This window comes from Amblyomma americanum, chromosome 7 (genome assembly GCF_052857255.1).
Source record: "Amblyomma americanum isolate KBUSLIRL-KWMA chromosome 7, ASM5285725v1, whole genome shotgun sequence".
In the NCBI taxonomy this organism is placed as follows: Eukaryota; Metazoa; Arthropoda; class Arachnida; order Ixodida; family Ixodidae; genus Amblyomma; species Amblyomma americanum.
In genome coordinates, this window is record NC_135503.1 from 16,416,479 (window position 1) to 16,442,775 (window position 26,297).

Here is a 26,297-nt window from a genome sequence, read left to right on the forward strand (position 1 = left end):
TGATGCTCCCTTGGGTATGTGCTAGGGCGAGGGCTATAGCCGCCTCTTCTGCCGTTTCAGAGGATTTCGTTTTGATTGTCGCCGAGACGATGTGGTCACCATTCTCGTTCACAAACCACAACTGCAAAGGCATTGGTATTTTTGTATTCTGCCGCATCTACATAAAGTGTTGCAGCGCACTGTCTGTATTTCTTATGTAAGGCTTTGGCTCGTGCTTGTCTTCTACCCTCATGGTGTAAGGGGTGCATGTTTTTGGGAGTGGTTTGATTAGTAGGGCCGTCCTATAGGCGCGGGGTAAGTCTACTTTAGCATCGTTATTCGTAGGTTGAAAGTTAATTCCGAGCCTGGTAAGATACTCCTGCCAGTTCTGGAATTGGCTAATCGCGCTGTTTGAGCCATTAAATGGGCTTCTTTCAGTTCATTGTAGGTGTTATGTATTCCTAACCTCATAAGCCTTTCGGTTGAGGCATTTAGTGGGAGTCCTAACGCAGCCTTATAGGCCTGCCGTATCATGCTATCCAATTTGTCCTTTTCTACTTTCGAAAATTTCAGATAAGGGGTGGCATAGAGTATCCTGCTCAGCGCAAAGGCCTGCACTAGGCGGCATAAATCTCTTTCCCTCACCCCTTGTCTGCGGTTTGCTATGCGGCGGAGTAATCGCGCCGTCGCTTCTACCGTGCGTTTTAGCTTAGTGAGTGTGTCAGTATTTTTTCCATTTGTTTGTAAATACAACCCCAGTATTATCATGGTCTGTACCTCTTTGACAGATCGTCCATTAACATAGACGTTTATTTGCGGGGGGGATGTCGCCACCACATGAGAAAGTCTTCCAGTTTTTCAAATTCGAACTTCGCGCGCTGTGCTCTGAAGCTGCTCCTCTGAGTTATGGCGCCACCTATCGCTGCTCCCTCCAACTACGCAGCTGGGCAACCTACCTCGGCTTCTAGAACGACTTCCAAGTAAGCGCATGAACAGACGGCCAACAAAGTTAAAGCATTTGTTGAAACTAAGGGTCAGCAGTCGGCAGCACGTCAGGCACGCCGGTTCCATCACGGCTACCGCTCCCTCTACTACCTCCTCTCACGCTGACAAGCTATTCGTCCTTGCCCGCGATTCTGACCGCTCAGGTATCACTGTAATTGATACCGCAACACTATCGCGCATCATCCGTAGTCATGGAAGACGTGAAGACCCGGAACTGGTTGTTCGGACACTACAATTGCACTGAACGCTAATTTATTGTTTTACATTCTTCGACATACATCTCGGAATAACCGAAGTTCATTTCCGTCAATGAAGTGCACGATGGCACGAAACGTTGGAGAGCAGATCAGTTAAAAGCAGTGAAACGAAAGTAGAATATACAATGAAATTGATTTGTTCTTACTAATGTTTGCTTATAAATACATAAAAAAGTTAAATGGCGCCTCGTTTCACTAAATTTACATTTAGTTCGTTACATCTGATTCTTCGTTATAGACTAGTTCCCTACAAGAAGGCTTAACTGCATGTGAAAGTTGCAAGCATCTGACCCCTACCACCGCAATCACAATTTACAGGAGTGTACAATGGTGTGCAGCATGTGCGTGCTGTCATAGTTTTGCTTGCGTTTTATTCGACGATATGCTCTTTCTTTGATCAGAATCGTTTCTTTTCTGCGCCAGTAGCGCAAAGTTGTTGAAGCGCAGCCGGTATTAATTGGTGCAGTCAGCCTCTTCATCGTGAATTACGGTGCAAGACGAGACACACAGAGAAGGAAGAAGAGAAATTATGGGAAGGGGGCATTAGAAGTATTCACAGACGTCTCAGCGGCCGCCATTTTGTTGTCTGAGGAGCACTGCTAAAGGCTGCGGACGTGTTAATGGGATTATCGTCTCCTGACCTGGCCTGCACTGCTGAAGCTACGTGCTAAACAACGAAATGGCGCCCGTAACGTGACGTGAATACCTCCCATATATGTAAAAGAAAAGAGATATTTCGTTTCAATGCAACACATCTACACTTCTTCAACAAATCCTATCGCTCTCTCTCCCTCCCTCTCCACAGCATGACATATGGAACAGAACTGACCTTCTTGCGCAGGAGGTGCCCACGGTAGCTGGGCACCGGCAGCGTCCGGTCTGCAGGCTGACGGTGCCCCGATGGCCGTTGGCCTCAGCCTCGAAGCCAGGTGGCGCGGAGAGGTCTTGCAGCGTTCCTTCTTGCTGCCCAGCGTGCGGAGAGCCTTCCCAGACCCGTGCCTCCACCGCTGCCGCTGCCCGACGTCTTCTTGGAGCGTCCGGACTCGGCGCCACCCTCACGGCACTCTGCGAAGGTAGAGAGGAGAGGAATTAAGCCATAGTCAGGTCTACTTAGGCGGCTTTTATCCTCAGCGACGAGCGAATGTGCGCTAATTAAAAAAAAAATGGAACATAATGTTTACAGCATTCGATCCAGTGCGAAAGTATATACGGGCATTTTTTTTTTTAAGAAGACGAAGACTGTTTCACTGGTTTTACATGCATGAATGACTGAACTGAGGCACACACAGGATGACTGATTCAATTTTCTGTCTTTTTTTTTTTAGCGTACACACAAAAGACTATTTTTCTCGGGTCAGAACCACCGGATTTGTGCTGCGTAGAAGACGGCGATGAGCGGGCAGTGCCGCGGCGACCAGGCGCTCTTTGTGTCAAATGGTTAGGTTTGATAAAGGAGCACAAAGATCTTCAGGCATTATTTCATTGCTTACACGTCATCATTAAGCTCTCATTAGACAAAATATCGCTTCGTTAAGGCCAGATTACACAGACCAATGGTTAGTGATGCGATTAGGGCCGTATAGGCCTTTTTATTGTGAAATCCTGCAAGATAGAAACTAGCCTCTATGAGTAGCCATCATACCGCGTCCTTCACAAAGTTGACACTTTTTGATGCGCACAGGAAAACTTTAGGCCCCGATTTCAACCTCAAATATCTGTGTGCGCTGGCATAAGACTCCTCATGCGAGGCCAATGGACGGGACCAAAGCCGCAGCTAAAACTCTGCAGCGCAACGTATGTCCCGCATGTGTGATGAAAAAGTTTCGGTGGATGCCCTCCGAAGCGCTCCGCAACCAGCCTGTCAAGTGAGGTCATCTCCATAGCGACCCAGTTCCCCCCCCCCCCCCCCCCCCCCCGCCTCCCGCCCTACTAAATTTCAGGCACATTTCTGCCATTCTTCCATAACGGAGAAGAAAAAAAACACGTAAATGTGTGCCGCATGCCACTGGTATCCTGTAGCATCCAGATCAAATGAGACAAAATACTACTGAAGTAGAGACTTCCGAACATCAGATCAGCTACAACCGCTATCAAGCACAGAGTAATAACATGATAGTAATAAATAAGTGCACGTTAACGTGAGGGGCGCCGTCGCCACTGTACGAAGAAATGCAAACGAGTCGCGAACCCTCTTAATTTGCATTCCCGACGGTTTTAGATGAGACTTTAGTGCTCAATTAATGCGCGATATTTCATCCCTTTATAAAAGAGTCGCCCGAAGGTATTGTCATTAAACTGTAGAAAATTATGAAGGAAGAGATTATCACAGGTCAGCGCACCATTTAGAGCATGTCATCACTTACAGAAGGCACGTTTTCAAAACAGCCATCAGTTATTGTGCACGCGCATTCATCATCGCTATAACCATGCACATACTCATTCTGAGGTCCTTGTAATTTTCGCGTCGGGAGTTGAACGTTGCCTGAAGCATGGAAAAGAAAGAAAGAAAGAAAGAAAGAAAGAAAGAAAGAAAGAAAGAAAGAGAGAGAGAGAGTGAAAGAAAGAAAGAAAGAGAGAGAGAGACTGGTACAGGCACGTTGTGAGAACTAGGACATATCCCTACACACTGAACCCTTTTATGTACTGGTGACCAGCCCGTTCCCAGCAGGGCGACGTTAACTTATTGCCAAAGGACGCCTAAATGGTAAGCTTGGTAACTGCATAGTGCTCACGGGTTTACAACCCGCCATAAAATTTTACCGACTGCCCGCTATAAACAAAACCGCATTCAAAAACGGCACGGCAGACAAAAAGAAAATAGCGAATAAAGCGGCAAGAGTAGCACAACTGCGGAAGAAAGCGCGGGCTTCCGCTTGGTGTCCCAACGAACATCCCACGGCCCAGAAACGCTGGACGGGCGCTTTTGACGTTGGGTCACGTGAGAGAAGCGCCACGCGCCCCAAACTGCGCTGTTGCTTACGCACAATGCAATAGCGACGTTCTGGGCCCTCATCCGTCACGCAGACGCGACAACGACGCCAAGAACGTGTCCAAGCATCCAGGGCGAACACTTAATTCTGACGGTGGCGCAACGCAAAGACGAATGTGTGTACCCTCCTAGCTGAGCTGCGACGCGGGAGAGGCACCCACTCGTGGGGTCTCTAAATAATTAGTTGTCTGGACACTCGACGTGGGCTCGCGCTCAATTAAAACAAGCATATAACTAAGCCACGTCGAAAGCAGCGTGTACTAGTTTAACTTCGTTACCGACGAGTCCGCAGCGAGAAGCACGTAGCATTCTCCCTCACTGTTTTCGCAGTGCTATCCAGCGGGTCCATGTATACGCAATAACGTCCACACAGTGGTGGACATCCGACACAACTAAATACGCAGATCGAAAAACGCGGCCACAGATCCCTCCCCTCGCCGTGGCACTCAAAGCGTCGGTCCCCCCTCGCATCTCGGGCAGGGACAAGAGCGACGTAGGGAGCGAAGGCTAGAGAGAGATGACGGGTGAAGACAGTCGCAAGCGTCCGCAGTGCCGCATCGCGGCCGAGTCCGCAAGAAGGCAACACCATTTCGCATCTGGGTTGGCCGAGAATGAAGCGGGGTGCCGGAGGAGGGAAGTGGAAGTTGCCTTCCTCTTCTGCCCATGGTTACGCAGCGCTCTCCAGGAGGCGCTGTCCTCGCAAGCGGCTTTAAAACACGCCTCTCTCCATTCTCCCACTCCACTCACAACGCCTTTCTTACAGGGCTCTCACGCACGCGTACACACAGAGTGTGTACTCACAAACATAACGGCCTCTTCGCGGAGCCGCTATTAATGGTACCAGTGGCAGCGCATCGGCGGCGATTTCAAGCCATGCGGGCAAAGAAAGACAAGAAAGAGAGAGAGGGGGAGATGCTGATGAAAGAAGCGGTCGTTTCGCCGACCGCGTTATATTTAAAGAGCGAAGCTCCATACAGCTGCCCGCCGCGGTGGTCGGAACTGTCCCGCCCGGAGAGATTTACGATACAAGGAGCGTAAAGTGAGCTCCTTCTCTCGGGCGATCCGTGAACAGCGAGCGAGGCGTTGTCGTCGACCATTCGCGGTTTGCGCAGCGCCCGCTCCGCGCCGCGCAAACAGGGTCAATGAATGCGGATAGGGAGAGAGACAGATAGGAAGAAAGAAAGAGAGAGATATGGGCACGCATGAAAGCCTGGGAAAATAGAGAGAGAAGGAATTAGGAGGAATAAAACGCTGCTCGAAGTTGCGTGGAATGGCCAGCGAAAAGTGGGGGGTTTTCACTCGAGATTGAAATAAAAGTGCGAAGCATCCAAGTAAGGCGTTCCACTTTGCTTATCTGTCAACCGACATCATCGCGGGGAGATAGCCACCTCTTGCGAACAGGGTTACCGACCGAAACCGGTCGTTGTTACTTTTTGGGTTCTCCATGAATGACACTTCTAGCTAAGAGAAGGGGCTGGCGAAGTATGACGAGGATAGCTACGTGATGCGTAATTCCATAGAGCTCGACGCCTCTGAACAAACCCTCTGGTATTGGCCCCCTGGGCGCAAGCAACAACCTTATACAGGGTGTTTGAAATTACTCCATACAGACTTTTCTTCACTAGGCCTGAAAGGCAGGCAGGTGTGGTGTGTGCATGTGGATTGCATGGAAGCGTGGGAATTATTTGTCATTGAGTGCAAATAAAATTTATTAATTATTCATTCGTCAAAATTTTACTCATTGTCTTCTATAGCGAAATTGAAAGCCGTGAATGTCGAAAGTGACCCGACTTATCGTACGTGATAAGGCATTGAACGAAACTTAAGTCGGCTTTCCCACGTTGTAATTATTAAATGGCGTCGCTGCACGTAGTGCCGTCACGGAAACAACGTCATCTTCCACGTCATAAAACACATGAACCACATAAGCATTCTCTCCATTAAATATGCCAATGACGCAATTTGATCAATATGTAAAGTGCGAATGCAGCGTGGGTAAGTCAATGCGCAAAGTGGGAAAACCAACGTAACGAGTTTTCAGAAGCGTCTTTTCCAGGTACGATATCTCGAAGCACAGTACCGATTTCAGCGTTTTAAAAATTTAGCTGGCCTTCGATACAGCAATATATTCTTGCGCCATAAAACCAAAAGTTGAGAAGTCGAGTAGGCAATCTTGGTTAATCGACTTTTATCCGTACTCTGCCGTGTAAATAATGTCCGTCTTGTCGTACCATCCGCATGCACAGAAAGTACTAGCGTATCTTTCACGGCTTTTAAAAGAAAAAAAAAAAGCTGTTCCAAATAATTTGTTTGCACACAAAACTATCTTTGTACAAGGAATTGCTATTGTCAAGCAAAAGCAAGTGGAAGTTTGCATCTAAGAAATAGGTTGGCATGTTATCGTTGGGTTGTCGCGGTAAGTTGAGCGAGAGGGCGGGGCATCACGCGGCCTGCGTGTTCATGGCAGCGATAGAACTGCCGCTCAATTGCCGCGATAGCGAAAACGTGACACTTTTTAGCGACACCAACGCACTGTTTCGTGCCAGTATCCTACACGCAACTGATACACCTACTTAACCGACCAACTGCTCTAAGCGAGTGATGATAGCAATCAAACCGTGCTTTGCTAGCTGGAGGCGAAGAGCTGGTGCTTCCTTTCTGCAGAGGTGTGCAAGCTAGCGAAGCACTACCTCTGTCGCACAACTCAGCTGCTTATCCAGCAATATCACCATGCCATCAAATCCCTGGTTTCCATACTCATAGTTAATTTCAAAAATTAACTGACTGTAGCTCGTACTCCACAACCTTTACCTTTCACGCCAAAAAATACTGACCCTTTTCGATTAAAACCGAATTTAGAAAACTTAATACGGCGTACTTACATCGTTTTTTTTCTTCCGGTTAAAACCGAAAACTTCGACCCCCAGTTATAAGAATAATGATTTAAAAAAAACACCGGCGTTAACTCTCCCACTGGCCACACATAATGTTACACTGTGTGCGTCGTGTGGACCTCAGTATGCTTTTGGGAGTCCTTTTTACCATTTCTTTTTTACACTGCAGCTCAACACCACGCCCGAGGTAAGGTGCAGCGCGTGTCAATACTGAAGGCTGCGCAGCCACACCGTCGTTCACGCTTTTCGGTGTCCCGGGAAGTGCTGCACCCAATACGGGTCGAAACTGCGGACAGGGAAAAGTTTATCGAGAAGGAATGAACTTTCAATTATTCTGGACAGATTCCCCTCTCTGAAATCCGGCAGTTCCCTACACTATAAACAGAAATGAGTAAAAACCGAGTACGCTGTCCTAGAGGACAGATTCACTCCTTCCTTTTTAAAAACTCCCATATTCCCGTATTCATGTTTAAAGCATCATCGCGAAAAACTCAGCACTGATTACACCGTAAACAGTCTGCTGTCTCTGTAATCGGTCCACATATCCGTAGGCTTCCGCGCAATGCGCCCGTCTGGAATCCCGTGTCCACGTGGAAAGCGGCCGCCAGAGGGCGAAGCATTCGTCACTCGAGGCACCGAAGACCAGCAACGATGCACGGCGGCCGGCGGGGCACACCTCTCTGCAGGCACAGTTGACAGCTCGTCGTCGCGGCAAAGCCATTGTTTCCGGAGCCAAAAGGCGCCGCTTTCGCGTGACTGGAGCGTTGGTTTGCGTTTGGCCGCCGCCGTCGCGGCGACTTCGTGAAACACGAGTCGCAATGCAACGCGTGATGTCTTGGCTGGCACGCCGCACAGGATACCTCCGATGCTCGCGTCGTCGCCAGTCTCGCGCGGTATTTTTCCAACGCTAATCTGTACTGCCAACACAACCAAGGGACTCCGGAACAAGGGGAAAACGGAATATGTCGGAACATTTACTACCTTACCGATTTTAGTGACACCTTTAGTCGAAGAGGTGCACCACTCCAGTGCGTAAATACGTTTCGGTTTAAGTATTTGGCGATGTGTACAATCAGCCGCGAGGAGGAGAAATGCGACTTTTTCGCTAAATCGGCGAATTCAAGAAACTGCTCTTAATAACACCGCAGTTTTTACGCGTCAAGGGCAGGTAAATTGAACAACTCAGCTGAGTGATTAAGAGGACTACGAAATAAAGTACTACGTAAAATCGACAGCAATGGTAAGTAAAGCAGCTTCGTTTCGTCGGTACTAGCACATTTCAGCCAGTGCAAAAGCATCGAATTTAACTATCAACGATCCAAGACTTAACGATTAAACTATTACCACTAAGCACGTCTTAAACGACCAGGCTGGCTGCTATGTGACGTGAGCACCACAGCGGTGTGGCACATTACTAGTTGGGTTTAATTAAACGCGTTTCGCTACGCGGATGCATTCGCCAAGTTACATATTTGCAAACGCCGAAGGCGTATGCAGGCAATGCGACCATGTAGATTCCGTCAGCACAAAGAAAAGGAAATGTTCCTCCAGCTTGAAGAAAGCATCTATACCTCATTACGATCCGCCGCGGTGGCTGAGTGGTTATGGCACTCGGATGCTGACCCGAAAGACGCGGGTTCGATCCCGGCCGCGGTGGTCGCATTTCGATGGAGGCGAAATTCTAGAGGCCCGTGTACTGCGCGATGTCAGAGCACGTTAAAGAATTCCAGGTGGTCGAAATTTCCGGAGCCCTTCACTACGGCGTCCCTCATAGCCTGAGTTGCTTCGGGACGTTAAACACACATAAACCATAAACTATACCTCATTACGCCTGCTCGGTATATTTAACAACCGATACGAGAAAACAAAACGAGAAAGTAAATGCCAAAAAATAAACATCTACGCTAAAACAACGTCAGCTGAAATAACTGACCAGCCTCAATGTAAAGAATAGGCACGTTCAAATTATGTTTTTAAAAAAAGAAACGTGGAAAACCAGAAGGTGCCTCACAAGAGATTAGGTGCCTCACCTTTTCCGACACAAAAAACATATTGCGGAACTTCCAGGAATTTCGTTAGCGATTCTTTGCTTTTATATTGAGAGGGCGAAATGCAACGCCAGGGTGATGGGGGAAACCCAATATGCGCTGAGAATTAACTCTTAAATTAAGCAGATACGTATAAAAAAACGATTAAAGCACAGAGAGAAACGCCAAGGACACCAGCATACGTAGTTCCCGCGCTTGTTTACTTAAGTTTAAGCTAGTTTTAAACACACCAGACGCACAGCCTTTTATGCTGCGAAATGTTAACGTTACGAAACGATAGAAGTTACGGAAAGGAATCAGCGGCTCTGAAAGAACCAAAAATATTGTCTCCCCTAACCACTCCTTTGAAGTTTTAGGCGATAAATACGCAACTTAATTAAGCGACGAACAAAACAAGATACATAACCAAAGAAACCGGCAGCCGAAGCAGCGGAGCGCAACGCTTCCAATTCAGGGCAGTACAATTACAAGCGTATCTCCCAAAGGAATACAAAGCCAGCAGCGTGGAATTGATGGTACGCAGCGGAGCGCTAGCGGACATAGCAACTACACGCCAGCTTAAACGCATGCTATACGAGTTCTTACAAGGCAAATCGGAGGAAGGAAAAAAATAAAACAAGAATGTAAATTGGAGGCTGCGTGTTGTAATCGCTCTATTCGCTGTAGGCACACGAAATACGCCTATGGGCCGTCCTGGTATTCTCGTCTACCTGTGCCCACACGCACGAAGCGAAGGCAACGAGGTGGTGGTGTATAGACTGCCCGGAACAAACGCCCCGCTACGCGAGAAGCATACGCATGTGTACAGCGGCGAATTTAGCGACACAAGGGAACGTATACTACAAATCGAGCTCCGGCAGCGAAGGGGTATACAGGTGGAGGAGGCCGAGAATAATAACAGAGAGTAGGACGCTGATAGGGGATGTATATGGGAAAGGGCTGTATACGAAATAACAATGGGCACGGCGAATAAGCACTCGGCACAGGTGGCCCGTATATGAGCGTACAGACAAAAGCCTTATTGTGCGTATTTCACTCCCTCCTTTATCCCTTCCCTTACGGCGCGGTTCAGGTGTCCAACGATATATGAGACAGATACTGCGCCATTTCCTTTCCACCAAAAACCAATTATTATTATTATTATTATTATTATTATTATTATTATTATTATTATTATTATTATTATTATTATTATTATTATTAAGCACACAAACGGACGGGGCGTCGGCTTCTCGGGGAACAATTTAAGCGCTTTCCCGGTGGACTGGCTTGAGAAAAAGGGAAAATATACAAAAATACAGAGATAGAGAGGGAGAGAGAGGAAGGCAAAAGAGGCTGAGTAGATAGGAGGAGGCTATTCGCTTTCGAGTTTCTGGAAGGAAAGGCGACTTGCACAGCACGCGTTTCGCCTTTCATTCCGACGTGGAAAACGGTTTATGTAATACGCACACAAATAGCTATAAAGAGAGAGAGAGAGAGAAAGTGGGACAGGTCTGGGCGTGCATATCCACATGCGCGCAGAGAAGCCACCAGTGGGAGCCCTGCGAGGCCGAATTTCGCTACGGCAAGCAAAATAGAAAAGGCACGCGAGAGCTTAACAGGCCCATACAGAGATGCACTGGCGTGCAGAGATATAGATATAATGCAGTGGCGGTTCTCGAGCAGGTTTATTTAAACAGCGCGCTGTGTATACCTTAAACAGGGTTTGTCACCCAAGACTTTGCAAGATATTTAAAACTATGGGCTTTTTCAGTTAGAAAAGCACTTAGTTCTTTGTCAGCGGCGTAGAACATCAGAACACAGCTAAGACGTGCTAACTAACTAGCAAGATGCATTGAATAGTTTTTAACTATTACCGTTAGGCTCCTTAATTATTGAGCTCTCCAGTGCACGTATCTCGTCGAAATAGCAAAAATTTGTCGGACCACAGCGCCGAGAGCAACCGCATTTTCGAAATTCGAAAACACTAATATGGATACTACTTACGGTAGGCTACACGCCTCTCAATAACTAAAGAGCCTATCACTAATAGATAAAAACTTAACTATTCAATACTGGTTAACCAGCCTACTATATATATTTAGCCGGTCTTAGCCGTATACTGATGTACTACACCGCTGACAATGTTGTGGCGAAAAAAGCGCTCTTCTAGCTCAACAATTCTAAATATTGTGTAAAGTCTTAGGTGAAACACCCTATACACTATAGAGCCTCAAAGCTCCTTCACCCTATATATTTCTTTTGCTAAGCTACAGGTGTAGCTCATGACTCGCGGATTCCGGAAAGCGTATCCGAGCATATTTCTGCAGGGATTCAACCCCTCACTTTTGAGGCCATTCGCGCACCAGCGCAGATGGGTACTGTTTTGTGAGCAGCGCTTGTGCTTCCCACAGCAACAGCAGCATAGCGTGCATGCTACAACCACGGAAATTCTCGCCGGCACGTGCGCAGAGTAATTTATAAGGCGCTGTTGCTGGGGCGGGTTTTGGAAGGACGCCGCGTACATGAATTCGAGTACTCTTTAAATATACGCGACAGCTAATGGAACGTGTATGTCGCCACACAGTCAGTGTGTAAATCATCGGCGCGCCGTTAATTGGGCAAGCAAGGTACCACGTGCAGTTCCCGCACTTCGCGTGTCGCACGTGAACGTTGTGCAATTCGTGCAATCCCAGAAATCTGCTGTCGTTACGGATAACGCACCCACAGCTGCGGTGGGAATGTGCACCCGCAGAGGCTTCCTCGTGTGACGTCATCAGCACGCCAAGGTGCCATGTGCATGCCATGCCGCGCATGTGTTCTACATGCGGAAAGTAGGTGCCAGATGCAGGCAGGTAGCAGCACTGGCGCCGGCGAAAGCGGATTGAATCTACAGAAGCGGCTTTTCGAGCGCGCTCTTACGAGCTGCCGTGTCGCAGTGGTTGTGGCCCCGGCCTATAGGCACGTGCCTTGACGCAGCTTCTTCCTTTTTTTTTTTTGCATAAAGGAGAGTTTTGTGCTGCATAGCGGCTACTGCTACTCGTTTTCACTAATTCATAGCAACCACTTAGAATTAGTGAAAAGGAGTGCGAACCCGACCGCGGCGGCTGCGTTTTTATGGGGTCAAAACGCTAAGGCGCCCGTGTGCTGTGCGATGTCAGTGCACGTTAAAGGTCCCCAGGTGGTCGAAATTATTCCGGAGCCCTCCACTACGGCACCTCTCTCTTCCTTTCTTCTTTCACTCCCTCCTATATCCCTTCCCTTACGGCGCGGTTCAGGTGTCCAACGATATATGAGGCAGATACTGCGCCATTTCCTTTCCCCCCAAAACCAATTATTATTATTATTATTATTATTATTATTATTATTATTATTATTATTATTATTATTATTAGCCGCTTCCTGTATCGAGGCATCCTAGAACGAGCTGTCCTTACGCTGATGATTCATGCAGCTACGTTCGGCGTCAATGCACTCGTTCTTTACGTTTCTTAGTGGTTGAGGGTGACTGTGAGGAGAGGAAAGGCGCAGTAAGTAAATCACGCTGTACACGTGAACCGGGTGTCCACCGCGAAAAAAAGGCGGTGAGCGACAAAACGAAATAACCGCAGTAACGCAGGGCTCCGGATTCGTAGTTTTTGTCAGGAATTCTTTGGCGTATGCTAAACGTACACAGTACGCACGGACTTTTGCATTTCGTTTCCATGGAAATGCGGCCGATTTAGGCGGGATTCCAACCCGCGACCTCTCATGCTAAGTAGCCGAAGTTAAGATCAACTTGAGCCGCTAGCAGGTTATCGATATTGAAAAACAGAATAGCTACAGCGTTTCATTCATCGATAAACCTCTGAAAGGTTCCGGTTAATAACGAGCTAAAACGAAGCTGCATGGAACGAACGATCGACCGAAGCTGTTGAGGTGCACGTGTGTGTGGAGAAATGTACAGTACAACAGAAACTAAAAGATCTTACCGCAAATTAACCTCCTTCCAAATATAGAAAGACCCCTACCGTGGAAAGGTTGATACGTCTACCCGACGAAAAAAATGCGCTTATTGTCTTCCCGCGCTTCTGTCATCGCAACAGCGTCAGCGCTACCCGAAATCCATGCGCATCCTATAGCCGACGTTTCCAACGCAAAGCGGGAGCGCATTATCAATTATGAACCCGAAGAAATTAGGAAACGGGGTCAAGCATCCTTCCTTAGATGCACGATCCATGCAGATGGGCCACACAACTCCGCTTACGCCGGCCGCCGACTTTCTTATCGGAACCTGCTTGCCTACTCCCCATCCTCCGTCACGACACCCACGACAATGAAAGAGCGGATGATGGCTCGGTCCGGGTAATACAGGAGCGGCCACGTGTAACGGCATCCCAGTTCAACGGCGTCCGCGGCCGACCACCGACAAATGCCCGCCCGCGCCTCGCGTCCGTCCGGTCGCCGCTCCGTCACGTTCTCCCCCTTTCCCCAGGAACCCCGAGCATCCCTGCTTCTCTCCCTCTCTCTCACCTCTGGTGGAAGCGCTATTCCAGCGCATCATGACGGCGTCCGCTAGGGGGCCTTGTTGTCTGGCCCAGTTTTGGCGGTAATTACCGGTGACTCCCATAGTGCAATTACCGCAGCAAGCTGTTGGCGATGCCGAAGCCGCGCGCATTCGCGTGCGTGCGTGCGTTTGTGCGAGCACGGCTCACGTACACACCCTCCCCCCTTAACGAAGAAGGGAGCGCCGCGATCAATGCGTCGGCGGCGGTGGCAAGCTCGTGCGCACACAGACACAGTGAGAAAAGTGCGAACAAGCGAGCGCATGCACACACACACACAACTTTCGGTGGAACAGGGTCACCCACTTGCACACGTAACTACGCGGGCCGGGACAACACGTCTGGACCGGCGCGTGGGTCCTATAATGCATGCCGTCGGGACTCCCGGCTAGTGAGGGAGAGAGCATTTGGCGATGATGCGCCCATTACGAGCCCGTGCCGAAGAGGTGAGCGTCGGGCTATATGCGGAGATAACGGCCGCTATTAGAGACCACGGGTGCTGGGCGCGACCGGCTACACGAGGAGGTGGTCTCCGGCAGCTCGTATAAGCGCGTCCCACTGAATAAGGGTCGGCCTGTCCGAAAGCATGCCCGTGAACGGCTCGCCAGACATCGCTGCGATGTGCTAGTATTTAAGGAAAGCGAGGGCGGCGTCAGTGGCGCCGGTTTTTTGTACATTGCATACCGTATACTGTGTAATGTACATTTTATAATAATAATAATAATTGGTTTTTGGGGAAAGGAAATGGCGCAGTATCTGTCTCATATATCGTTGGACACCTGAACCGCGCCGTATGGGAAGGGATAAGCGAGGGAGTGAAAGAAGAAAGGAAGAGAGAGGTGCCGTAGTGGAGGGCTCCGGAATAATTTCGACCACCTGGGGATCTTTAACGTGCACTGACATCGCACAGCACACGGGCGCCTTAGCGTTTTTCCTCCACAAAAACGCAGCCGCCGCGGTCGGGTTTGAACCCGGGAACTCCGGCTCAGTAGTCGAGCGCCCTAACGACTGAGCCACCGCGGCGGGTACATTTTATAGAGTACCTAAAGGCGTGAGAATGCTCGCCATGTTCCAACATGCGGACTCGAATCTCGGAAGAAGCGCGTTAAAGATACTCCATTTCTAACCATCTTACGTCGTCTTTTACTTTCGCAGTACATATCAGGGCATTTTAGCGTAAAATTACTGTATATCGCTACTTATAGCGCCACCTCCAGCCGCCGACAGTTGGCTCCTGACAACAGCGGTGCACGGTAACGGCGCGCTAAAACGTATTTACTATTTCGCCTACACCGCAGCGCGACCTTCCTCTTGTTACTAAGCAGAGCTCCCGACTTGTTCGACAAACTTTCTGAGCGTTCTCACAACCGCTGATTCTTCCCTTTTTGCCGACCATGACGACACAGTGTACAATAAAAGAACCAATACTGCCCTCAAGGTGATAAGAACAACAACTCCCGGGGGTGGGGGGTGAACGCAGGGCGCACTTTGCTCTCGCAATCCAACGGGTAAAAAAGGGGGCGCTAGAAACGCCCCGATAGGCAATGGCAAAAGCAAACAGTATACATATAAGCCTAACACAGTCACCAAATGAGCGTGTCAGCCGTTACGCAAGAGGGGCGCACAATCGAATCAAACGAACAACTGCGCATGCGCGATACAGGAACGACTATACGAAAGGAGAAGCGAGGACAACAGTATGTGAGAGCCAGGGGTTTCTTCAGCCGCCGGAGGCGAATTAAGCAACGCCTTAACGGCTTTTCCCCATGCAGACCGAGTGGACGCCTCAAGCGATCAATGCTTGCAGACCTACTTACTGCACATGGGGCGCCGTGCCTCTCATGAAAAATACTAAAAAACAAAGATAGAAGAAAGAGAACGTCAAGCTAAAATGGGCAACTGAATAAGGCACGCCAATGATATGCTCGGGAGGTTTCACGTTGAACAGGCGTACAAACGTCGTCTAGATGACCACGTGCGGCAATAATGAATGCAAGGCGCAGTGCTTAACTGTCTCGTGCGTCGCAAACGTTCATTGGGGTACGCTCAGAACTCAAAATACAGGGTTTCGGCGACTAAACTGGAACAGCGAGTTTTAGGGCATTAGGGGCGTAAATATTACCAGAGCGGTCCGCCTCGTAACACCGAGAGATCACTGTAATTACTATCGATCACTTAGAGTCCTATACAACCACCGCATAATCGTTATAAACGACATTCATGCGCTCAACCAGAAAACATTATGCGCGACTACTAAATCGCGACAACAAACGCAAGGAGTAAGCCATGAAAGATCTATTTTTGTGTTCAATTTCTCGAAATGCATCAGCAATATTTCTCGCCGATTTCTTGATAGACCAATATAAACGTTCTCGCGTAAGAAAAAAAATATAACAAAGAGGCCGCGAAGGCGGAACTTCGGGGAAAAAGTGGCCATTCAGCTCAACAAAAGCGGCCTACGTCACTAATGAAACCAATAACGAGCATTGTGTCAGTCGTTGCTGCCAAGTTGCAAATATCAATGTTTCGCGGCTTGGGGTGCTCGAAGCAACACAGCCTCAGTGGGAAAAAGAAGAAAGAAAATGAAACGCGCGGTGTGCCGATTTTCGCGGTAAGTTCGATGGATATTTGGCTATAGCGGTTTCAGTTACAGCCCCCGCGGGTCGATACCGTCGATACCGTATATATGTCCCTATATATACAGTGGCAGCGGCTGCTAGAGAGCCGTTCGCTCCGCTTAATGAAATGAAGCCTTGACTCCAGATAAGGCACTCGCCGAAATCATTGGGACGCAAGAGAACGCCCTATGCTTCCTTCCATTTACTTTCATCCTACGTACCCTCAGCCTCTGATGAAAAGCAAAATATGCAGAGGCAAAGGCGCCCGTGTGCTGTGCGATGTCAGTGCACGTTAAAGGTCGCTAGGTGGTCGAAATTATTCCGGAGCCCTCCACTACGACACCTCTTCCTTCCTTTCTTCCCTTAGTCCCTCTTTTATCCCTTCCCTTAGGGCGCGGTTCAGTTGTCCTCCGATATATGAAACAGATACTGCGCCTTTCTTCTTCCACCAACAAACAATTTAATTTTAATTATGGGCTGATTGAAGGGTACAACAAATGCATCAGAGTGAAGCTCGAAGCGCTAGAGTAGCCTTAATATATTAGGGCCTCTTTCGACTATACATTAGCGTGCTGTTTCTGGTTTTCTTTGCTTAAGGCTGCACCTATCGAGTTTATTCTTCTTTATTTATTATTTCTCGAAGCCAATCCAATGCAGCCCCAGTACAGCGCGTGCCCACGACATTTCAAATAGGCAACAAAGGAGTAAGCCGGGCTAGTTGGTACGTTCTTTGCATGGAAACAGCGCAGCAGACGGGACCAAGAAAGAAAGACACACACACGGGCGCCTTCATTCCTTTCTTGGTCCCGTCTGCTGTGCTGTTTCCATGCAATCGAATAGGCAGTATGGCGGGCAAGTGAACATAACTTCTTGAAAACCGTGGCATGTTCAGCATATGATCCGCACTCTTCTTTGTTGCGCCCTTTTTTAATACTCATACGCTCTGTATATATGCCACTCTAATCCACAAGACCAGCAGCAAAATGTGTCACCTGCAAGATAGGCGACGACCTGCATGCTCCAGTTCCTTGGACGCCCGAGGGGGCACAGACCGCGAAAGGCCTGCCCCCCCCCCCCTCCCCCTCCATCTTTCCTCCAATTCCGGAGGGCTTCCGGTGCTCAAGACGCCGGTTGCATGCAACCGATACCATAAAGCAAAAAGAGAAACAGAAAGGAACGACACTCGGCATTCATATGTTTCGCATACATCGCATTTACTTTGATATGATATTTCAAGAACGGCTCGCTCAGACCAGTTTGCATCAAGCCATGTACATGCGGGCGTTTCGTATATAAGGGATCGTAGTGTGTTCTGTATCGCTGCTGTTCCATTTTAGGTGGTGACACAAATAAGGAGACCCCTTCTCTTGCGAATCGAAACAGATAAGAACCGAAATAAATGGCGCCAAGCCAAAGCCCCAGCTTTAACAGAGAGACGCAACTGCTGCCATCTATCGACTACCCGGCAAAGAGAGCGTTCTAGGCGACTACTAGGTCACGAAGACTGCTACATCGATAACTACTTTGGACACCATTAGTGATCGATGCAGGCGGTTTAAGGAAGTATGTAAGAGCGAGAAGGGGCGCCGGAAGGGTGCACGTTTAGAAATCTCGTTTGAGTGAGGTGTGACCAAGCTGTTTCACGGCCAGACATCATTCGGCAAGTCGGTACATCGCCTAGTATGCGCAGATTGTGAAAGAGTGCCCAGAGCAAAGCGTGCGCGGTTAGAGAGCTGTCTCCGGATCAGCGGTGAAAACCTCAAACGATCGTATTGATCGCTATCGATATATAGTAGCAATATAGCGACACCATCACATCGAACACTACACCGCACCCAACAGCAGCCATCTCGCAATATTAAGTAATCCGGATATTAAGTAATCCGTCTTTGATTGGCCTTGCGTGGCGCTAATGGTGCCCTTGGGCATAGCAGAAAGAGAGCGTTTCTTTCTGTCAGACTTGGAAGCTTTTGAAGGACCGCAGCAGGACGTAGACAGAATTTTAGGGGGGGTCATTCTCTGTTAGCGGAGGAGTGCGCGTCCTGTCTCGTCGTCATCTTTTTGTCATCTATGTTTCTTTTGTTACGATGTGTTACCAACACGCGCAAGCCTAGGTCACTTCCTAAAATAGCAAAAGGTTTAGGTTACCATAATTCCTCCCCCTATAGGAAGAAAATGACAGACAAATGGAAGTCATACGAATAGTGTTCCAAATAAAGAGATAAAAGCAATATAGAAGAAACTGCGCGGAATAACATGCGTGTTCAATACAGTAAAACAAGACGGGAAAAAGAAAACAAAAAAAGAGTAGGAATCGAAGTCACCCCCCCACTTCAAGTAAGGGTGAGTGAACTTTTGACTTGCCTACAACGGAGGCACCGCTTGGCCGCACTCACGTAACGGACCACACAACGCAAAAACCCCGTTACGCGAGAGTTGAGCCTCCTTCGACGCCATCTCGATCCGGGTTATGGAAGGTCGCGCGCCTCGGGGGAGATCGCGCGAAGGAAGGGGAAGGGACGCTACAGGGCACCAGCAAACGGCGAGCGCTGCTATAGGACGCGAAGAAAGCGGAGGCATCGATGGAGGGGAGGCGTCGATCTCCTCAGCGGGCAGCAGCAGTTTGTGGAAGGGGGGCGAAGAATATCGAATACGCCCCAGAGAGTCGGAACTCGAAGCCCGCCACTGCCGCAGTGTGTATGGCACGGGCCAGCGCGCCGCGGAGTGCAGTGATGCGAAGCGGCATCATCCCTGGCCTTTCCCGCAGGGGCAACGCGAGGGGAGGGATCATGCAGCGGCCCGCGGGCGCTGGGTGAACAGCTCCGATAAGGGGAGGGGGGGCCTTCAAGGGTCGGCTCTGCGCGGACGCTCCAAGCTGAGCGATTATTCCAAAGAGAGCGTGGGCGTAATGACGGTGCTGGGCTTCTGTCGCCCCTTTCCCGGAATCGCTGTACATATACGTATCCACGCTGTCCCAGTTGTCCAACGTGGCAAGGATATATATCCTGTTCACGTGCGCCTTATGGAGAGCGATATAGAAAAGCGGTGGACCGGAGGAACGCGTCCGCGCCAGAAAGCGGCGGTGGTGCCAGAAAAAGCTGAGGCTTGAGTGAAGGCTGGGTACATGAAGCGCACCCTTGGGCCTAATGGGAGTGAAATTTGCAGTTGCGACAGGCAGAACACGGATGCACGTATCCAACGGGGATCGATGCGTATTCGTTGCCGAAAAAAAAGCTCGAAAGAGTTGATAACCGAAGGCCTTCGCAACAGGTTAGTCCGAGTGTCCAATATGCTGTTGTATACACAATGTACTTATATCGTGTACTTCGCGACCACGGTCAACTATAGCTCGAGATAACTGCGTTCAACTTCTGTTCATAGAAGAAACCAGTTCTATGGCTCGTGCTGGGCACGCTGACGCTTCTAAGGCAGCGAAAGGCGAATTTATTGCTTATATAATTGCACGCAAATATTTCCCGCCACTCGATTCAAACTCGTGACGTCTGCCCTGAGAAAGGACTCCGTGATCACAGTTATAAATCGAATGCTTGAGTGGTCTAGCCTAGCCTCTAGGATCAGGGGTTGAAATGTCGAAGCATCGCAGACTATACTTACGAAATCGGCAGGTGATAGAGCCACCTGCATGTATTTCACTCGTTGGATATTTCTAGCTCACAAAAACTCATTTCTTCGGTAAAAGTAGCGTCTTTGTCGTTAGAATTCGGTAACGTATTGATAGAGGCCAACTTAAATTTGTACCCATTATCCCTTAAAGCTGCGCGTCCCTTCACTAAGATGTTCATGATGTATATATCAGGGTCAAAACGCGCTATGCAGGAGAGCGGAAGTGCGATGCCTGCAAGACTTCCAAACGAGATGGTCGCCATTTCCGGTCAATGACCTCTCTTAACGGCTTGCAGAACGTGGGGAGAGTGCTCCCCGATGTTCCAAGCCTACAGAGCACCCGGCGGCAGCGCGCACAGGAGCTTCGCGGCTCAGCTCAGAGGCAGCTACGATCATACCTGAAGTTGCACCGAAGCCTTCTTTGAAAACCAGAATTCGCCAGACATTTCAGCAAAGTTAGTTGCAAAAGCGTACAATTCCGAAGAAATGTACTGTTTCGACGGTTAGAAAACCATGTACAAGTTCAGCTTCGAGCTCTGACGTCTGTGCATCAACAACGAAAAAAAAACAAAGACACAGAAAACCAGTGAACGCACGTCAACGCTCGGAAGGATTATGCAACGTCATGGGACAAACTTAAGGTAGAACACAAAGGTCTGAATGGCGTAACCCTGAAAGGATGACTGTACCCGAGCACAAAGACAACACATAAGTAAACACAGAAGAAAACGACCACACAAACAAAAAGCGTGCGTAAAAGGGCAGACAAAAACCTCAGCTCGATGAGAAGTCGCTGTCATCACGGTTGCGCCTCAAAGTTCACATTCCCGCAGGCATGCAAGCGTGGTGAGCGAAAAGTAAGGCAAAACAAACAAACAAGCAAACAAACATCGTCATGCGGGAGAACGTGACCGCAAATTTGTATCCTCGGGGCCTCGCGCATGCGCAGACAGCCCGAAGCGGATCGCCAACCGTGCGTCGTCCCGTATACACGCATTTTAGTTGGGTCATGTTCATTCCTCAAGCAGGAGGGGAATGACCTGACGTAAAAGAGCGACTTTCCCGTATTTGACGAGATTCACGTACTCGCAAGAAGACGCATACGCACACGCAGAAAAAGAAACTATAGCATGCTCGTGACGACTCCCACGACGCCTTGAAGGCGAACTGGCAGCAGAACACAATGGACTACCCACTGCGTTTTTTTTTCTGTGTGCTTTTCTTTTGTGTGTGTATATTTTGTAGCACACACACACACACACCCACACACACACGCGCGCACACACACTGACAAAAGATGTACGCAACTATCTGGTACAAGACATCTCTTGTGGGCACTAGGGGTTGTTTAATGAGCTTGAGACCCAGTTTAGCTAAGTGAACACTCCTCATTGAGGTTTTTCGGGGCATTTAGACGAACAATACTTACAGCGCAAAATACGCATGCTATGCCACAATACCAGCACCAAATATACACAAAGAATGTGCATATTGCAAAAATGAAGATGAAGCCGTATTGCTGGCAGTCATGGAGATAGTGCAAACGTGGGTGGTGTTCAAAATTCAGTTTCATCTTTTGAAGTTACTCCTTGTTTTTGCCACGCATAATGGGAGAATGCGACCGTGAAAAAAAAAATGGCTGCAAACAGGAAGTTACTCAATTAATGCTAACAGATTTCCAATTACAAATTACAACTTTCCGCATATTGTGCCAAAGAAACTGCCAATGGAGCAGACTTCGTACAGGTACCATTCCATCGGGAACTGCGTTACACAATCAGCAGCGGCAACGTGGACGCCCGACCTCTCAACTCAGCACAGCACAGGTGCCACAGAAGTTTTCGGAATACAAAACTTGAAACAAAGCTTAATTCCTGACCAGGCTAAACATGCAGCCACAAACTGAAGGTTATGTTTTGCGTTTCCCTGCGAGACCTGGGCCGGTATGATATATAACAATTCTGCAACCGATTCCACGCATTTTTGAATTTCCTGCCTTTCAACATTACTAGAAGTGACGCCCCGCCGTTCGCTCTTCGTTACTGGCTGAAGCCTAGAGCGTGGCGTCACTTCAGCCAATGGAGAAGGGCGCGAAATTCGAAAGTGGGATCGACTCGGGAAGGAATCGTTATAATAAACCGAACCTGCCCACCCGGTACATCTCTCAATGTCTGCCTGTGCCTTAACGCAGTGAGGAAAACTAAGGTTCGCCGTGATATCTGTGTTGCGAAAAATTCTGTGGGTGCCTGTATATAGTTGAACCCCGTTATAACTAAATAATGGATATAACGAAGGAATGACGATCCGCCTTAGAAGCTCGGTCAACGCGGGCTACAACGAAGTAATCGCTGGGCCCTTTCAACTTCGTTACAGTGAGGTTCAACTGTAATGCAGCTCGGCATGTCACCGAGCGGAGGATGGCAGCAGGCGTAGTTCATCATGAGCAACCATTTACCGGAGCATTGATCATCACCATCATAACAACGCCCGCTGCAGTACAAAGGCCTCTCCCATGTCCCTCTAATCAACCCTGACCTGTGCCAGCTGCGGCCTCCTTATCAGGACAAACTTCCTAATCTCATCCACACACTGGTACACTGGAGCACTGATACAAGCTCTCAAATATAAGCGCAACCCGTTAACTAGTATAATTTGTAAGTCCGCGCATGACAAGGCCGCATTGACGAAGCTTTCCGCATACTTACGCTTTGCAAGGTCAGTCACGGACAGGAACCCTGGATATGGTGTTTTGTGAAATTGTAAACTGTGGGGTTTCCCGTCCCAAAGCGACAAATAGGCTATGAGGGTCGTCGAAGCTGAGGACTCCGGATTAATCTATAGACCATTAGTGGCTCTTTAACGTGCGCTGACATTGCACAGGAAACGGGCGTTCCATCGATTTGCGGCCGCTGCGGCAGGAATTCCATACTGCGACGACCTCGGGAATAGCAGCCGAACGCCAAAGCCACGCATGAGCTACCGAGGCGGATGGATATGTTGTTTTCGCTGACCACTATAAACCACGAGCGCGCCCAGCAATCGGGAACAGTTCATGCGCATAAACGAGGGGCGCTGAATAAGTTGTGCTTCCTGGGCTGCAACATTCTTAACAACTGATGGATTAGCGAGATGTTAACGGCACTCAAAGAATGTAGGTGAAGTCGAGAGTCGGACGAAAACTCGTCTGGTCGGGTACAATCATATCACAACGGCAAAATGCAGACGTCGACACGTACAAACAAACAAACAAACAAACAAACAAACAAACAAACAAACAAGGATGTTTAGACTCCCGTGCGACAGCCTAGTTTCCACTGTTTCTTGTTTTTTTTTGTTTATTTTGTGGTTGGAGCCTGCATTTCCACGTTTTGCAATGAAAGAATGTAGGTACAGCACGCCGGTGGCAGAAGTATGCACAAAGCCGCTTGTACGGACTGTATACTGAAAACTGCTGTGCTCCCTAAAAAGGAGGCCATTTCAAACTTTCTTTTGATTGTGAAGACTCAGTTGCATCATTTAATAAAAAAAAATTACAGTCCCGGAAGTAAATGTTACTGAACACCCGTCGTACACGGACAGCTCTGTGAATCCGGCAACGTTCAAACTCTGGAACACCCTTTCCACATTAGCGGCGCCCAGGCAAAGAAGGGCACATTTCTGAGAGGCCCATCTTCCTCCCAGGATACGCGTGTGGCGCTTACAAGGGCGGTCGGGAACGGAAAACGGGGGTGGAATCCGCTCCTCCGGGCAGGGGGGGGGGGGGGGGGGGGGGGGGGGGGGGGGGATCCACCCACAGGAGCCGCGAAATGCCGCATTTGGACGCGCGCGAAGCGGAATCGGGCGGCCCAGTGACCTCAAGTCGGGCCGTCAACGCACCGGTGCACTACTACTACGTAAACAGGAGCGCCCCTGCGCGTCGCGGCCCACTGAACACGCACGTCCGCAAAAATAACTCCTCGAAAGTAAAAAAAAAAAGAATCAAATCATACCGACAAGGATACGCCGAAATATGGACCGGAAAAAAAAGAGGAATCAAGAATTAAACCTCCCAAGCGAAATGCTGAGCAGCAGCGTCGGCGTCGAGGACAAAAAGCAAAAACAAAAAACAACAAGGAGAACGGCGGAAATACGAACCTGCAGACTCCCGAGAAGGAGGGTAGCGCGGAGCAGTTATTGAGTTTCCGGCAAGTTTTTTGTGCGCATCTATATGGAGCGGCGACGACGGTGTCTCCATATGGGCGGAGGCAACGACGATTGGATCGACAGACTTCGTATAATACTATAGGAGGTACGGCACGACTCGAGCTGCCTTAAATAAGCCGTCAGCGTCGGTGTCCGATGGCAGAGACGTGTATACGGCGAGGAATCTGGGTCACACGCCACTTCACGTTGCCTTGCGTCAGTCTGTGCCTTGAACTGACTTTTTTTTGTTTGTTTTAGGCTTCCTGCTATGCACTGCTGCTTTCATCATATAAACCACCACTTCGAAAATAGATTCTGGTCGCTGTTTGTCCCTCCGAAGCTTTTCTCAGAGGCGCACATCTTCGTTATAACGAAGCTGAAGGGCCCGGTGATTACTTCGTTATAGATGTAGCTTCGTTATAGCCCGTTATTCCATGACTACAGCGCAACGAACAGGACGTACAAGAAGGACACAGGCAGGGACACAACACATGTGTTCTTCTTCTAAGTTCTGTTCGTTGCGCTGCAGTCATGTAATATCGAAACCAACTCGCTCAACAACTTACCTTATGGCCCGTGCTGACCCAGCTTCTAAGGGGAATCGACATTCCTTTCGTTATATCCATTAGTTCGTTATAAACCGTTTGGTTAAAGGAAGGCTCGACTGTATGTTTCCAGGGGCACGACGAAGAAACTAGAGAACTGTCCCCTGATAACCCGCGATTCCCAGCGTACTTCGAAGAAGACCCAAATTTTCGCCGAGCGCATTCGTTTAGCGACACACGACCGGCTTATTTCGTACATATCTCGGAAATCCTCGCCGAACAAATTACCCTTTGTTTTTCGAAACAGTGCGCGCGCACGTTCGGTTTAGTCTCTCGGCAAGTCCTCCGAATCCGCGTAATTACTCTGCCTCAGCCTAATCAGCTAAAGTGCCCAGACGTCGGCAGCGTCGCGAAAGCACAATGCGCGCACTTATCAGCGACGTTTGAGAACACATGCACAGAGAGGGGTTAACGAAGTCAACGCCAGCGACGGCGGCCGAGTCCCTTATATTCTCAGCGAAGCCGACGCTCGAAGCTTTTACACGCAAAACGAGGAAAATACCGCGGCCGCGCAACACGAGCAATTTACCTGCGTTTCTCCGTCGAACAACGGCCGCCTCAGGTATGCGCGCACGGTGCAATTACTTCGAAACACGTAGTTCGCTCTTCCCCGGCTATGATAGAACGAAGAGCAGAGCTCACCGCGACACGCGCGCAGTTTCGAGCGACGCTGCCCGAAGCACTTCTTTCTTCTCCAGCGAAGTACCCGCGGCACTACGAGAGATAACGCGAGGGGGCGCTGGGAGTGTGGGACAGACATAAGAGGCCGAGATTAAGGAGCAGCGACCGCTGCTTTTTTTTGTTTACTTCGCAGATAAGCGGCCAGCAAAACAAAAACAACGCGATTCAGTACAACGAGGCCAACCCTTCCAGAAGAAGCGCGGCATGCGTGTGCGTCGTTGGGGCTTCGGCTTGGACAAGTGGGGAACTCGCGTTTACAATGAGCCTCGCCAATGCGCGCCGCACTTAACGAACCAAACAGCTGTCGATTTTTATCGCCTCCTCGGCGAAGGCGGCATTGTTCTGCTCACGAGAGCCTCCGGACACGCACAAAGCGCGCGAAAGAAAGTAGGCTACAGGCGCGCGAGCATGCGGCCGCGCCGAGCGGTGACAGCGCGCGCGCGCATCACACGTTCGGTTCGGTCGATGAGTTTCGGCGCCTTCGTGAGCAACCAAGCGAGGCGCGGTCAACCGGACCCGCGGGAGCGTATACAGGCAGCTCGCCTAGACGACGACGGCTGCGACCTCTTTTTGACCAGCCGCATCTGCACGGGTGTAGCAAGCTGATACTCAACCCGAAATACTGGTATATTAAACAAAAAAAGAAAGTAAAGCGAACAGTCAGTTGTCGCTTTACGCGCTTCGTGATTTTAATGGTCACCATCACCAGCATAACCACCATCAACATCGTCTTGAACTGCTCCTGTGCATATATATATATATATATATATATATATATATATACATATATATATATATATATATATATATATATATATATGTGTGTGTGTGTGTGTGTGTGTGTGTGTGTGTGTGTGTGTGTGTGTGTGTGTGTGTGTGTGTGTGTGTGTGT

The 26,297-nt window shown here is 49.1% G+C and overlaps 1 long non-coding RNA gene across 2 annotated transcripts in view; it reads right to left on the minus strand.

Moving 5' to 3' along the window:
• Positions 1-2,076: 2,076 nt before the first annotated feature.
• Positions 2,077-26,297, minus strand: part of LOC144098565 (uncharacterized) — a 48,178-nt gene continuing 23,957 nt past the window's right edge. For both annotated transcript variants that reach the window (XR_013307202.1, XR_013307203.1), the window contains exon 2: positions 2,077-2,306. This is a non-coding gene — a long non-coding RNA (uncharacterized LOC144098565). The remainder of the gene's footprint in view (positions 2,307-26,297) is intronic.